The 16,519-nt window shown below is 48.3% G+C and overlaps 1 long non-coding RNA gene across 1 annotated transcript; it reads left to right on the forward strand.

Annotated features, from left to right (window-relative positions):
• Positions 1 to 12,024: 12,024 nt before the first annotated feature.
• Positions 12,025 to 15,775, forward strand: LOC123580924. The gene is made up of 2 exons (XR_006703535.1): positions 12,025 to 12,686; positions 13,139 to 15,775. It is a non-coding gene; the product is annotated as an uncharacterized LOC123580924 (long non-coding RNA).
• Positions 15,776 to 16,519: the final 744 nt, after the last annotated feature.

Below are 16,519 nucleotides of genomic sequence, written 5' to 3' on the forward strand. Positions count from 1 at the left end.
TGCCACATGCAGTGGCTCCAGGAAGACAACACTGAGTTCAGGCAGAAGCTTGGAGGCTGCAGGGATCCCCCAGCGGCCTCCCTCGGGGGCAAGAATCCCTACCAGGCTGCTCTTGCCAGCATATTTCTGCTTAAACAGCTCCAAACAGGGGAATCCCTGGATTGTGTGGATTCCAAAAAAGAAAAAAAAATAAGGGGAGGAAGGGAGGGAAGAAAAAACCTATGAAAGCTGATCCCCCACCCAAAGTAGAGTAGAAACCCAGGCCTGCCCTCAAGGGGGGACAAGGGTTACAGTGCTTATAATTCAGCTGTTTGGAGAGTAAATAAAAGTTTACAATAGCAAGAATGCCATAAAAGAGGTTAGCATTTTTATCTCATGAGTTCACAGACTGAAGCCACCATGAAACCCATCCACTGATGTACCAATGGAAAATGCTTTGAGAGGTGCTGGGTCCCTATCTTCCCTGGGCCACAGAGGAGCACCTCCTTCCCCAGCCCCTCAACACAGCCTCTAACTCATGTATGGGACTGGGCCCCAGGCTGGGCCTTTAGCATGGGACATTCTCTATCCTATCCCACCTACCAGCCTTGTGGCCACCTCCCTCTGTGGATACTCAGCTCTAGTGCCCAGATAGAGGAGAAGCAGCCTCAGGCTCTGGCCTCTGTGACAGCCAGTATTTGCTTCCAGGCTCTGACCTACTCCACTGGTTGGATCAGTTGTTCCTCTCCCTCCCCTCCCCCCGCCGCCCCCCCCCAAAAGTCAAGAGTTCCATATGCCATCCAGTTTCAGATCCCCTAAGTCAGGCTGCCCGAGTGAAGGGGTGAAGGCGAGGTGGTGGTGTCAGGGAGATGTGGAGAAGATGGAGAGAGGCTGCAGGAGGTCCTTTTGGATAAAGTGTACCCTGGATTTAAAGGAGGCTCTGAGAAAAGGCTTATGGGTAAGAAACAATGCAGGCGGGAGAGAGAGGCAGCAGGGAGGGTGGGTGCTGGTGGGGGTGAGCCAAGATCTCCCCTTCCTCTCCTACCATACTCGGGATTGGAAGGTCATAAGGGACACAGCCAGGAACTAAGGAAGTGGTGGGTGGTACCTAGAGCGAGCATCCTGCACTTCAGCATGAGGTCTACAGGGACATGCATGGGGCAATCATGTGGGCACAAAACTGTGTAAATGGGTCACATTGTACCCAGGGCCTCCGGTACAGCTTCTAAGGCCTCTTCCTTTATGAATTACATCCCAATTCTGAGTCTGGGTGGCTCAGTTGGTTAAGCCAACTTCAGCTCAGGTCATGATCTCGTGGTCCGTGGGTTCGAGCCCCGCCTTGGGCTCTGTGCTGACAGCTCAGAGCCTGGAGCCTGCTTCAGATTCTGTGTCTCCCTCTCTTTGCTCCTCCCCTACTCGCACTCTGTCTCTCTCTCTCAAACATAATATACATTAAAAAAATACTATGAATTACATCCCAACATTTAAATCTTCCCTGCAAACGTGGCAGGGTTTTAACTGCATAGCAAAAACTGCAATATTGTATGACTTTATCAGTATTTTTAAATGCAAAAGGTTTTGATCTAGGTGAAGATGCTGGCTTCAGGATAAGAACTGATTAGGAAGGAAAAAAAAGAAAAGAACACACTGCAGGTAGGGACAAGGCAGAAAGCTGGCGGGACCAGGAGACAAAGAGTCTGCCCCCGGAGAGGATATCCATACAGGTCATAGCAGAAAGCAGCCACATGGCATCCTCCATCGTCCGGGTGTGGGGAGGATGGCCCTCAGAGAGTCCATGGTTTCTCTCCAAGGAAGGGGCGACAATTCATATTTGCCCCTGCTTATGGATACACCAGTGACACTGGCTTCAGAGGATGTCAGGAAAAACTGCAGAGGAATTTGTGGAAGAACTGGCCAGACAGGATTAGGAATACTCTGGGGATAGCAGGGAGAGTGTAGAAATATGTGACATGGGAATGAATCACCATGGGCAGACGGGCTTATGGGACAGAGGGCTCTTTCTTTTACCATCCCAGCATCTGGAACACTGCTTTTAAAACACAAGCTGGACCCTGCTACCCAAGGAGAGAGCCTTACAGAGAAATTATCTGAAAAAGTTAGTGTTGTGTCTCAGGTGGCAGGTCCTGGTGCTCATGAAAGAAAACCAACTATGCAAGGGAGGGGGCAGCTTTTAGTTACAAACCCATACAGGTGAGGTCCTGGCCCCTTTGTCCAAACACAGTCATGACATGACAAGTTAATCAGGAAGATGTTTCTATGCCAGTGGCAGGTGGCAGAGGGAAAATCACTGGAGTCTGATTGGTCTCCCAAGCTCCCTCCTCACATGATTCAGTCACGATTACCATTCCGGCTGATGGCGTTAGTAATAGTAATAAGCAGGAACATTTCCATGAGCACTTACTACATGCCCTGCATAGTTTCATTCAGTACTCAGAGCAAGTCCTAGGAAGTAGGTCCTATTAGGCTCCTATTCTGGAGGTAAGAAAGTAGAGGTAGAGGAGATTAAATAACCTGCCCAAGGTCACCTAGCTTATTAGTGACAGACGTTGCAAGGTCATATCACAAGGTCCAGTTGGCCTCCACTTTGCTTTTGCTTGTCTTGTGAAGTACAAAGAACACAGACATGCTAGAGAAGACCACCTCCTCCTCCTTTTTTTTGTCCTGCCTAGAAGCCAGGTATCCATTGTGACCTAGGGAACACAGGCTAACAGGGAGTCCAGAGACTAGGGTGAACTATGAATATGAATGTGGTCACCTTTAGCAAGTCACTTCTCTCTCAATCTTAGGCTCTTTGTCTTTAAATGGCAGACTTGGGCCAGAATATCTGCCCAGTCCATAAATTCCAGGCATCTATGAAGATACAAGGCTGTCCATCTTCCTCAACCATCTAGCTGGGGGACAAGGGGCCCACTGGCTTTATTCCAACACTTTGTAGGTAGATCCCTGCCCTGAAGGAGGATCAGACAAAGTAAAGGCTTTGTGTTCTTGTCTCAGTGAGTGAACTTGGTTTATGGTAATTTTGTCCTTCAATTTAGCATGGCATTTACATCAAATATCAGAAGATGGAGGAGACCCTAAATCTAATCCTAAACAAGCACTTTCCATCTCTACGTTTTCAACACAGTCTTAATAATATACTAGGGGCGCCTGGGTGGCACAGTCGGTTAAGCGTCCGACTTCAGCCAGGTCACGATCTCACAGTCCGTGAGTTCGAGCCCCGCGTCGGGCTCTGGGCTGATGGCTCAGAACCTGGAGCCTGTTTCCGATTCTGTGTCTCCCTCTCTCTCTGCCCCTCCCCCGTTCATGCTCTGTCTCTCTCTGTCCCAAAAATAAATAAACGTTGAAAAAAAAATATACTACAGGCTTGCCATCCACAGGGGAATGCAATGCACTCAGGTCAGTGCGCTTGGGACCAGGGTGCCCTTCCTGATGACCCCTGGGGTGGCCATAAGTGGCAAAGTCCACCGTGATGAGGCTAAGGCAATACCTCATGAGTATGACATCACGGAAGATAAGCCAGTGTTACCCGCATGCTCATAGGTATTTTCCATAACCATCTCAATATATCTGCAGATGGAAAAAAAAAACAATGTATTCAGAATGAACCTTCAGGATTAGGGAGGAAGAGACGAGCAGATGGGTGCCTAGACTGCAGCCCTCCACCCTTTTCTAATTCTGACTCAGGGCCTGTTATGGCAGAGCAGAAAGGAGCCTTGCTGTCAGAACTGGGTGCAAATCCTAGATCTACCACTCCTTACCTGTGACACCTCAAGGTGTGTTATCTAACTTTGCTGAGCCTTGGCATATCCTCATTCATGAATAAGGATAACTCCTCACATGGCCACTGCAAGGATTAAATAAAATAAAATGGAGTATACGAAATCAGAAAAAAATAGAACCTTCCATACTAAAGCAAAGGAAGAGGACTATGGGCTGCCAAAGGCACCCATGGAGATCACATGTCTCCATAGACACTTCCCCTGCTCCCATGCCCTAAGCACCCTGACCACTCTCCAGAAGACTGCACCTCAAACCATGTGTTCAAAAATAAACTCTGTCTCATCCCTGACCTGTTCCACCTCCACCTGGCTTCTGGGTGGGGCCGAGGACCCGAAAGACATCGTCTACCCCTCCCTCCCCTTTACTCCATATTCAAGCCAAGGCCTCCTACACAGATCACCCCCACACTATCCATCTCATCCATCACCCCCCACCCCCACCCCATGTCCCTACTGCCAATGCCCCAATTCAGGCCTCATCATCCCTCCTGAGCTATCATAATAGTTGCCTAACTGGTTTGCCTGCCAACAGCCTTTTTTTTTTTTTTTTTTTTTTTTTTACCTTTGCTCCTGCTGCCAGAGTGAGCTTCCTGAAACACTTGCTGGGCCATAGCACTTCTTTCCTCTAAACTTCCCGCAGGCTCCCCGCTCAGAGAATTCAGTCTGAAGTCCTGAGCAGAGATGTAAGGTACAGAACCTGGTCCCAAACCCCATTTTCATCTGCTTCCTCCTGCCTACTCTCTTTGGACACATGGACTCCAGCTGCCTGTCACTCCCCCCGTTTCCCTGTGCACAACCTGCCCTCACTCAGCTCAGTGCCACGGGCTCAGGCTACCAGGGCCCGGACTCCAATCCTTGTGGCTCTGTGATATTTGCTTAGTTGTCTGAGCCTTAGTTTTCTTTGCTGTAGAAAGAGATAAAGATATCCCTCTCCTGCACAGGGTTGTGAAGATTAAACGGGGGAGGGGACACATGGAAAACGTGGAGTGTACTGAGTGGCACATAATAAACACACAACACCCGGTAGCTGTCATTGAGAGATGCCATGAATATTCTAATCTCTCAAGTTGGCATGCCCCTTCTTCCACCCATGGAAGTCAAATTCGCCTGTCAAATCCCCACCCAAATGTCAGAAATAATCATTTCGTTTTTAGAGCAGTCCTTATCGGATTCTGCCTTGTAGTTTGGAAGTTTTTTCACATCTTCATCTCCCCATCTGGTGCGGTCAGGAACCATGCAGCGCTCATCTCTGCCGTCACAGTAGGCACCATGCCTTGCACCTAGTTAGGTTTTTTGTTTCACGTTTATTTATTTTTGAGAGAGAGACAGAGCATGAGTGGGGGAGGGCAGAGAGAGAGGGAGACACAGAATCTGAAGCAGGCTGCAGGCTCTGAGCTGTCCGCATAGAGCTCAATGTGGGGCTCGAACTCACGAACTGTGAGATCACGACCTGAGCCGAAGTCAGAGGCTTAACAGACTGAGCCACCCAGGCGCCCCACACCGAGTTAGGTTTTTGACACATGTGGGTTGAACTGAATTTCTCTAAGAGGTCACCAGCTTGAAAACAGAGTCGGGGGGCGGGGGGGGGGAGGTGAGTGTTGAGAGTGTGCGGAGGGGGAATGGGAAAACCAGCTGATCCTCACAATTCCTTCCTCCCTTCTATGTGGGACCCTCCAGAGCTACAGCTCTCAGTCTTGGTTCTTATTCAGATTTCAGCGACGATGAAGAACTCTTGAAACCTGGCATGCGTGCATGCATTCATTCAAGAAGTATTTGCTGAGCACCAGTACAGGGCAGACACCATTCCGAGTGCTGCAGACAAAGAAAAGGACTAAAAGTCTCTTTTCTTACAGTGTCTGCAATATATCCTTCCTGTGAGAAATAATCCTTCCAATTCTTGGCAACCATTCACACTGAACTACATTATAAATGTCTGACCGCACCATCAATTGTGGTGGGAGGGGAGTTAAAGTGTGTCTTCTATTTCAATAACAGAGTGAACTAGCCTCAGCAGAGGAAAAGCGGGGAGTGCCGTCCTTCCCCTGAGCCGGGAGCGAGTCTCCTGAACCTGCACGCCAAGATGACCCTGACTTGCTTGGTCACTTGATGACGTGACCCCAGAAACCTCCATTTTCACATCCTTAACTCATTTTGTAGGCTTTTCCTGAAAACTTGATGAGAAAACAGGAAGACCTGCACCTGGTGACCCCAAGGAGGAAGGCACAGTGTCAGAAGGGGTACAGAGCCTAGAGAATGGCTTGGTGCAGCAGGATGGCCAGCCCCAGCATTTGCTGAGCACTACACGCCCAGGGGCTCTTTGGGCAAAGGCAGGACTTGCCACAGGGACTTTGCAGTCTGGAGGAGGAGACTCAAGTGAAGCAAACACACTCACCCATGTCCTGCAAGTATCTCTCATGCTCCCCATTCAAGCCCTTTATTCCACCCAAATGTATCTACCTGGTTCAGGTCTCCTAAATACACTCGTTCTTTCCTGCTGCCCTGGCCTCTTCCGCCCAGCCTTCTGGGCCCGCTAGACCCCAACATCCTCCAGAGCGCCCTCCAGACCTCTCCCGCAGGCACACCCTCTCCTTCCACCCCCTGACACCGTCAGTCCCTTCAGCACTGGGTGGGTGTGGGGCCCAGAGCAGTCACTCACATGGGCCGTCTCCCTCACTCTCCCTCTCTCAGCCCAGGCCTCATTTCCCACCACCTCTGATCTAGTCTTTCTTTCCCTACATCAAGGGGCAAATGCAAATATTTGCAAAGTGCTTTGAGTTCTTTCTAGTCAAGAACTTGATTAACGCCCAGGAGTGACACTGCGTGCACAGGCATCAGAGAAGCAGGGCAGCTACAAAGGGTGATGGATGCTCTTCCCGACTTCTGGAAAGGCATGCAAAAAAAAAAAAAAAAAAAAAAAAAAGGACCAAATAAAAAAAGCCACAGAGACCCTCACAGGAGGATGCAGAGGCTGCTTGTTGAGGTACCTTTGTTTGTAAGGTCTGGTAGGTGATGTCGCACCTCACACCGCCCTGCGGACATCTTCCTTTTCCAACACCCCTACCCACTCCAAAGTCTCATAGCACAATGCGGCCACTGATTCGGTGGTTAAGAGGACCCGCTCTGCCGAAGGGAACAGCATAAATATCTTTATCAAAAAGTCAGTTAACCAGGATGCACCAAGCACCTCCTCTGGCTGGGAAAGGCCCTGTGCCCACTCCCACCCACACAGATCGATGCCACGTCCTTTTTTTGTTGGGAGGAAGCAGTCATTCTCGGGGAGAGTTAAAGCCTTAGCAAAGACCCGGGTACTGAGTCAGACTTCCTCTTCTGGCAGGCCAGCTCCCATGCTGGCTGGCCGAGGGCCCTGTCCAGGGACTGCAGGGCAGCAGGGCGAGGATCCCGGAGCCCTCCCGAGCCGGCTGGAGATCCCCGGCTGCTGAATCACCAACAGGCTCGACCAGGGCTGAGCTCTAAGGTCGCAAGAAACTGTGCCAAGCTGAGGCGCTCAGAAACCTGTGCCAGCTGATACGAGGCATCAAAGTGTCTGTGGAAAAGGCCATGCTTGACTTTGCCAGAGTCCCAGAGGATGGAAGGAGTGGAGGACTGGGCTAGAGACCAGGCCAGGGTGAAGCGGCAGAGGTGCTGGCTTTATCCGCAGGGCTCAGTCCCCCCAGTACCAGGACCAGATGGGCCAAGACCTCGCTGCCAGAAAACCCAGAAATCAAATGCCAGCTCTGGAAGAGTCTGCTGGATGTTATAATCTCCCTTCCCCTCCACAGAGGCCCATGGCCACGTCTTAGTTTCCCCGGGCCTTGTGGCCCCAGAATTGCCATCCTCCAGGCCAAGGGTCAGCAGTAGCTCCACCTGGACCTCAGACCAGCAGAGGTAGCCTCTCAGAAGTCCCAACAAAGCCAGGCCAATCCCTCAGCGATATGTACACAGCACTCACAGCTAGTGGCTTAGAAGCAGGCTATGTGCTGGGAGGAGATAAAAAATAAGCAATCCTTGAACCCTGCCCCATTTCCTCCATGTGAATAGCTTGGTGGTGACAAACTCATCCCTTCCCACTGTTTCACTCAGGACACCCCCAGAACCACCCTGAAAAAGGCATTGGGATGCTTGGGCCAAGATAAATACCAGTATGAGTTGGAAGAATTTCAGATCAATGCAACATCATCCCAGGAAGGGGGTGGTGGACAGAGGGGTCAGCGATGCCCCAATGCCAATCACCACTGTCAGCTTTCCACTGTGTTCTGTGTTCTCAAGGCTGGCCACAAAACACCCTTTAGGAGAACTCTCTTGATCAGATGAGGGCCACTGAGGTGCAAACAGAGGAAACAGATTCCCGGAACTACGGATTTTTAAGAGTTAAGGGGAAAACACCCTGAAGTTCTTGTAACCCTACATTTCTCAACCCACATCACATTGCTGACTGGGAAAATATCTAAGTGCTTTTCCTTGGGCTCTGGAAGTGAGGGGTAGGAGAGGAAGAGGGAAGAATGGGTGAGAAAGGGCCCTGGGTGACAAGTGCAGGTGCCAGCAGCTGGAAAGGACCCGGGCAAGGAGTGGGCAGGAGGTACTGGATTGACCTCCTTGCACTGGGAGACCCTGAGCAGGCCACCTCTACCCCAGGGGTTCTCATCGCTGGTGGTGCTCCCTAGCATGCCTCTGGAAACCTGTGGGGGTAGTTTTTGACTGTCACAATGACTGGGGGGCACTCCTGGTATTTAGGCAGCCAGAACAGGGCTGCTAAATTGCTATAATGCACAGGATTTTATCCTGCTCAGAGAGCACCCTGTTGAGAAATTCTGCACCCCCACAGGGATGGTCCCTTCAGCCACAAGGCATTCAGCCTTCAAATGCACATGGGCAGAAGCACCAAAAACTCAGGGGAAATGGAACAAGCTAGCAGAAGTCACATGAAGGGACAGTGTCACTCATTAGAGCCTTGTGAATGGTCTTTGGGAAGTTCACAAAGCATTTCTGCTCAACTGCTTGCTCTCCTTTAACTGGGATGCTCCCCTCCCCCTTCAGTGATTCCCTCTATTCTTATGTTCATCTGTCTCTCTGTATTAACCTGAAGCATTTGGGTTGCACAATACGAAGCCTACCTATAAAGGAACGAGACTGACAAAGCACAAACAGAACCCACTCCCAGTGTTTTATAGTCACGGGGTTCCAGAGAGACTCCCAGAAGCCCTAAGGGGAAGGAACTGATAGGAGTAGGGATGCATCCTTCCATCTCTTGGCCCACTGCCTCATTTTCAGGCCCCTGATCAATTTCTCTGGCTAACGTGTTCTTCTGGTCACAAGCAGCGCAGCTGCTCAGTGAATGCCCCCAAAGCCCTTAGTCACATGGAAGAAGTCTCGTCTGCTGCCAGGAGACACATCAGTAAGGAAGAGGGCAGGCCTGTCCCCGCAGCTTGGGGGTGGAGACCATCACGTACCTCTTAGTGGTGTCAACTTAAAGCATTTTAAGGGAAGACCAAGAGCCTGGGGAGGACGTGATAGCTCTCCTACGGGGAAACGGGAATGGGGTCTCCCCTGCCAGTCCTGCTCTCGCCCCTTTCTCTACTTACTTTTTTGAATTTTTGGAGGGAGACAAGGGTAGAGATGAGAAGCAAAAGGGAAGAGGGAGCAGGGAAAAGAGGGCATTTTCCACCAGGATGGTTTAGCTCAGGCAAGAATAGGAGAATGACAGAACAACATGGGTGGCAACCTTGCACACGTAAGTCCCAGGGAGGAGGGCAGAGAGAAGAGGGTCTTGATTAATATTGAGGGTATTTCTGAAGCATTGCCTAGAAAAATCAGACCCCTCTAAATGAAAGCGGTGTAGTAACCAAACCCAGCTAATGAGATGGTGCAGCTACTTTGGAGGACAGTTGGGTGGTTTGTGGCAAAACAAAACATCACGTCACCATACGGTCCAGCAATAGAGCTCCTTGGTATTTACCCAAATGACTCAAAACTGAAGTCCACAGAAAAACCTGCACACACATGTCTGTAGTGGCTTTATTCATAATTGCCAAAACTTTTAAGTAAACAAGAGGTCCTTCAGTAGATGAGTGGATAAACAGTGGTACATCCAGATGATGGAATATTATTCAGCACTAAAAAGAAATGAGCTAGCTATCAAGCACAAGGAGACCCCGGGGAAAACATTAAATGTGTGCTATTAAGTGAAATAAGCCAATCAGATGAAGCTCCAAACTGTGACTGTGTGAGCCCTGTTATACAACATTCTGGAAATGGTACAACCGTGGAGACTGTAAAAAGATCAGTGGCTGCCAGGGGTTTAGAAGGAGGGAGGGAGGGAGGGAGGGAGGGAGCGAGCAGTAGGGGAAGCACAGAGGGCTTCTGGACAGAGCAACTACTCTGTAGGATACTACGATGCGGGGATACAGGTCACTATCCGTTTGTAAAACTCATAGAATGCACAACACAAAGAATAAGCTCTTGTCTAAACCAGGACTTTAGTTTAAATTTAGTTCAAAAAAGCATTAACTTTTTTTTTGGGGGGGGGGATACCACTTTAATTAGCAGTTGACTGTTTCACCTTCTGAATATTTTTCCTGCAGGTTTAGATCTTGATTTTTTCCCACAAGCACTGTTCGTGCACTGCCCAGTTTTCAGAATTGCCATTTTCTATGCCCTGGAACTTAATGGTTGGCCCTGCAGCTCTACCATACTTTCTTCAGCATTTTCTCTACTGTTGGCCACCATATTTATGATCTGTAATAACAGTGTGGTTGATACCTTTGAGCTTATAGCTACTGTTTATGCTATCCTCCCATTTATTATGTTTTTGAGTAGAGTCCATATACAACGTTACATTAATTTCAAGCATGCGACACAGTGATTCAACTTCTCTGTAGGTTATGCTGTGCTCACCACAAGGATAGATGCCATCTGTCACCATATATCACTATGACAATATCATTGACTGTATTCCCTGTGCAGTGCCTTCTATTACCGTGACATTCATTTCACCACTGGAAGCCTAGGTCTCCCACTTCCCTTCACCCATTTCGCCCATCCCCCCTCTCCCTCTGGCAACCATCAGTTTGTTCTCTCTTATAGGTCTGATTCTGCTGTTTGCTTACTCATTCATTTTGTTAAAAAAACATTCATTTTAGTTAATAGTAATGGACTAATATTGGCTCGTCAACTGTAGCAAACATATCACACTCAAGCAAGATGTTAACAGTAGGGGAGATTTTGTGGGGTGGGGTAAGGAAGTATATGGGAATTCTCTGTGCTTTACACTCAATTTTTCTAGAACCCTGAAACTACTTCTAAAAAAAAAATGTATTAAAAAAAATAGCTGATAACAATGATACCACGATGAGGCTGAATTATTTTACTCCACATTCTAAATTGTCCAGTCATACTGCTTCCCTAAGTTCAAGTAAAATGTCCTTCTCCTAGGAAGTCCATGGCATAAGCAGCTCGAATTGGGCTTTTCTGGAAATGCAGACAAGATGCTGCTCAGCCTTCTACGGAGCCCCGCAGCTCTCGGCACCACCCCCTGCCCACCATCTTGGTGGGGGGTAAGTTCAGAGGACAAAGCCCGCTCCCTGGCCAGGCTCTGCCATCACTATGAATTCCAGCCGCCTGAAAGCTCAGAGGGCAGGAAGCACAATCAGCTCTCTTACGTCTTGAAGTGTGTTGTATGAGTGTGCTCAATAAACCTTTACTGACAGCGGCTCCCAGGGAGAGGCAATGAGCAGCTTGGGTCGGTGACTGGTCTGGGCTGCCACTACCCCGAGCCTCACTCTCAAACCGAGAGCCTGTCAGATGAGAGGAAGCAGAGGAGAATCATGTTCCCTATAGAAATAGGCCAGAGAGAGAGGACGGGAGGGAAAGCGAGGGGTCTTCTTCCAACGAGAGGCTGGAGGTACAATCAGGAATCTGAGGCCTTTGAAACAACCAAGGAAATCCAGCATCTTGGTTTCAGGGAAACTGGCCTTGCTTTGATGGTTTCTAATATAAAATAGATGACATATTGTAGACATGCTATCTCTCAGCTGAGGACAAGTCATGAATACAATTTTCAGTCTGTTGTCAACCAGCTGTCAGCTCTGAGACCAAGGACACAGAACGTAAGAGTTGCTAGAAGGGTGGTTTAATCCAATTTCGTGACCCCCTAGCTACATGGAAGAGTGGACTCCCAGTGGGGGTCAAGCACAGCCTTTATCACATCAAGATGAAGCTACAGTTACAGAGAACTCTTCCATCGCCCTTTTCCTGTCCTTTTTGTAATTTAGGCAGGAAAGGAACAAGACATTGCAGGGAGCTTTTTCATTGTCCAACATCACCCTTCTGTGAAGACCTAACCAGCAAGGTAATGAAGCAAGTGGCTTACTCCCCATCCCCAGCATGGTCATAACCTGACAATTTATCATATGCTTATTTGTTTATTTTCTGTCTCCTTGGGATCAAGTCAGGGCGGGGGAGATGGAATTTTTCGGTTGGCTGTATTCTCAGTGCCGAGAACAGTACCTGACACATAGATAGCTCTCAACAATACTTCCTGAATGAATTCAGTTCCTTTTTAAGCCAAACCTGTCAGACAGTTCCAGGGATGGCCAGGGTGTGTGAACCACAAAAGCCAACACTTGAATTCCTATTTGAGCAGGAACGCTTTAAAAGGACGTTATAAAATCTAGGTTCTTCATTCTGGAAGAAGACGCCAGTAGAACTCTTCTGTGGTGACAGGTCTTCAAGAAATAACTCAGACATTGGAGCATCTTCTTCATCACGGGTGTGTGTGTGGACAGATAAATAGAGTCATCGTGTTCTGAACTGGTGACATCTAATGGCAACTTGAATGAGGGAAAAAGGACTGCAAATATCTGGGTGAAGAGCAACCAAAGCTGAAGAAACAACAAGTGCAAAGGCACTGGGGTAAGAGTAAATTCAGCCTGTTCAAGGAAGAGCAAGAAGGCTGGAGCAGGAGAGTGGTGAGAAACAAGGCTGGAGAGATGCCAGGGCAGATGTCTCTCATAGAGAGAGCTGAGAGTCTGGATTTCCTTCCCAGATGGGCAGCCACTGGCAGGTTTTGGGCAGAGGGACAAGGGCACCCGATGTAGGTATTAGAAGAATTGCTTGGGATGCTGCGAAGGGAAGAAACCTTATGGAGGCAACAGTGGAAACTGGAAGAATGGGGCTGAGACCACTGCAGAAGTCCAGGTGAAAGGTGAGAGGGGTGGCGGGGGAGGACATAAGAGGTGGTCAGGTATGGAACAGAATAGATACAGAGCTGACAAGACTATTTTGGGGGCTGTGTTTTGGGGGCCCTCCTCTCTTCACCTTGTCTCTGTCTCTGCTATTCCTCTGCTTTCTCTTCACCTTCCTAGGCCATGGTCAACCTTCAAGGCCCAGTTCAAACACCAACGTCTTCAAATATCTTTCCTGACCCCCTCAGATGGAGGACCTCATCTCCCTCAAAAAATTAAAAAGCAAAAAAAATGACTGAACAAACAAGAACACAGGCCTAGAGGCTCAATACCCACAAGAGTCAAAGCCACACAAGTCAGTTTATCTTGGTCCTGATTGATGTTCTCAAACTTCTCTAAAGAGCTTTTACTGACAGTTCCCTTCCAGAGTCTTCTCAGGATCCCTCGGATCCCCCCAGAATGCTACAAACTGGAATAAAGTTTCCTCCCCTGGTCATCCCCAGGCATGTCCAAGGAATCTCTGTCCAAGTTAATCACAGGCTCATCTGTGTGACACACATACAACATCCAGGATAAGTCAGTCTCTGGGTGACGGTAGCTGTGTTCAAGGCTTTCTGGAAGCTTACGCGGTATCTAACCCTACTTACCACATATCCTTTCCACTACCACCTGCAGGCTGGACTAAAGCATCCCAGGATCAAGAGAGAAGGGCCCACAAGGAGCAAAGCAAACAGGCTTTGCACTCACTTGTGACCAGAGGACACACAAGCTGCAAATGTACAGACCAGGAGACTATTCTCTGCTCTGGGTTTTTCTGCTGTAAACGTCCTGCCTCTGTAGCAACCTTTTATGCCCTGTACGAGCATAGCCCAGCTTTCAATTGTCCTTCATACTCCCCTACAGTGGCTGTGGGAGAGAAACAGAGATGGTCACCCCCACTAATGCGGGTGTCATGATGGTGAGATGCGTGTGGGGCTGGAATGCTAGGACAGGCCACATAGCCTTGGGAAAGGAGTCCTTTCCCCCAAGGAAGGTAGAAGTCAGTGTTCCTATCTGCTGCTATGTCGATGCTATTTTGGGAGTAAGGATAAGAAGGGAAAGGAAGAGGAAAGAGAAGAGGAAAGAGACTCGAAGTAAATTATTCGTCATCAATAAAAGTGTATCAGTCAACCATTAAATGTTAGGTATTATGCAAGGCACTGCAGAAGTTGAGAATAAGGGCAAGAGGGAAGGTGAAAGAAAATGCCAAGAAGTAGGAACAGAAATCTCTAGATGAGACGCACATCACACGATTACTGTCAACGGAGCAAGAGGTCACCTGCAGACACTCACTGGTATGACAAAATGAAAGTGGATTCTTTCCCCCCAGTATAAGGGAGGCAGTACCTAAAAATACCAATAGCTATTCATACCAATTTATCTCCATCCTCAAAGCGAAAGGTTTTTCTATAAACAAAGTTCTAGATTTTCAGAAAATTTCTGCCTTTGGAGCCTCTAAAATAGCTTATCAAGTGATAAACAGCCCAGGTAAAAACAACAAGGCCCTTTCTGAAGAAGCTAAAGTGGGGGAAAACCAAGAACAGTGCACGGGTAGTGGTTTAGAACAATCCAGACTTCTTCAATGCTTTCTAATGACCTCATTGGGCGCCTAAACATGTTTTTATACAAAGTTAATGACTTTATCTTTAAGACCAAACAGTGAGGCCATTTGCCTACTTCTGCACGGCCAGCAGTGGAGTCAGATGACATCACGGCCCCCAGAGGGCATTCTTGGCTGAGCCAGGACCAGCCTGGGGGCCATGGTGCCCTCAGGGATGAAGACCACAGGCGGAGGAAGGGCTTCTACCTTGCAGTCCAACCTTCTCCATTTGCAAGGGCCACAGGTACCTGCCTCATTTAATGAGGCATATTCAAGGGAAGACACATATCGTATCCTATTTTCTAGGATAATCCCCCCGCCCCTGCAACCTCCCTGGTTCACTTCTCAAGGCTGAGCGCTCAGATCAACTGTCCGCAGGGCAGGCTTGCAAGAGCTGGCGCTCTCAGACACAGCGGCTCCATCCTTGGCCGGGAACAGTCACCCACTGGAGCAGAGCCCTCTCCCCACTGTAGGCGGCGCCTCCCACAGGGGAAGAGAAAACAGCTGGAGAGGGTTGTGCCCTGATTAGTAGGTGAAGCACATCTACGAATGATTAAGCGCATTTATTTTCTTTACTGCTGGAAAACGGTGGGGTTATTCCACCAACATCTTGTCCTTGTTACCACTCACTAGCTCCGTGCAATTTGGGTTCATCGGGGTCTGAGGTGCAAGTTGAAAGGATGAGGGCATTTGGACCCAAAGGGACTGCTCCGTTCCAAAAGGTTAAACCTTTCTTTCTTTTTCTCCTGATGAATGTCACAACTGAAGAGCATCAATCAGAGGAAGAAATGTTAGATAGTGGGTTGCTGGAGATGAGGTGACACAAATATAGATCAAGGGAGCCTACAGGGCAGTGAGGAAAAGCCCCATGGAAAATACAAGCAGGCCTTCTGCTCGGAGAACAATGGAATTTTTATGAGGAGGTGCTATCTGGGTGTTTAAATCTCAGGAGATAGTTTAGTTTCCTGGCTGCCTAAAACATCAACTTTTCCTCCCCCATGGGCCAGCAGGATGGGCTTTTACAGAATTACCAACTGGTCAACTTTTCTAGAGGGGTTGGGAAGGTACTACAGCGGAGGCAATCCAAGCAAACTAGAGATATGAATGATTCGGACTTACAAGCAAAGGAGAGAATGTTCTAGAAAAGTCCTTTAAATAAGACAGTGATTTAAAAAATTTTTTAATTTTTTTTTTAACATTTATTCATTTTTGAGAGACAGAGTACAAGCAGTGGTGCAGTGAGAGAGGGAGACACTGAATCTGAAGCAGGCTCCAGGCTCTGAGCTGTCAGCACAGAGCCCAACACAGGGCTCGAACCCACGAACCAGGAGATCATGACCTGAGCCGAAGTCGAATGCTCAACCAACTGAGCCACCCACTTGCCCCTAGACAGTGATTTTTAAAGCCACATTTTTTTTTTTTTTCCAGAAAGAGGTGTGTCATTGCAGAAGTAGTCCATCCCGCTGGCTGTTTTGTGTTAGCAATACACACAGGTTTCTGCCGCTATCTGAAAGAAGGGTATTCTCATGAAATCTTCTGTAAGCCACAGTGGCGTGAAGTGAAGAAGCAATCACCGCTAATTTATATGGAAACATTTTTGAGCATTCCTAGACCCCAAAAATAACCTCATGGGCTTTTCTGATACTATAGGACACATCTTGCTAACAGATGCACAAAATAAATAGAGATAAAACACAGATGCTCACAGACACAGTGCAAAAATATGGCGGCTAGATGCTGAGCATAGTTTGGGGAACAAGCTTGGCATGGCCGTTCTTGCTGCTTGGGGCACATGCTGCCTCTATAAAAGCTCAAAACAAATGCCAGAAGCTATTTTAACTTTTACAATTTCTCCTTTGATTTCTTTTTGGTTCGTGAAAAGAGGTACTAATGTAGGCCTTTTGTAAAAGTGAAGTGGCCTA

The sequence above is a fragment of the Leopardus geoffroyi genome, chromosome A3 (assembly GCF_018350155.1).
Source record: "Leopardus geoffroyi isolate Oge1 chromosome A3, O.geoffroyi_Oge1_pat1.0, whole genome shotgun sequence".
NCBI lineage: Eukaryota > Metazoa > Chordata > Mammalia > Carnivora > Felidae > Leopardus > Leopardus geoffroyi.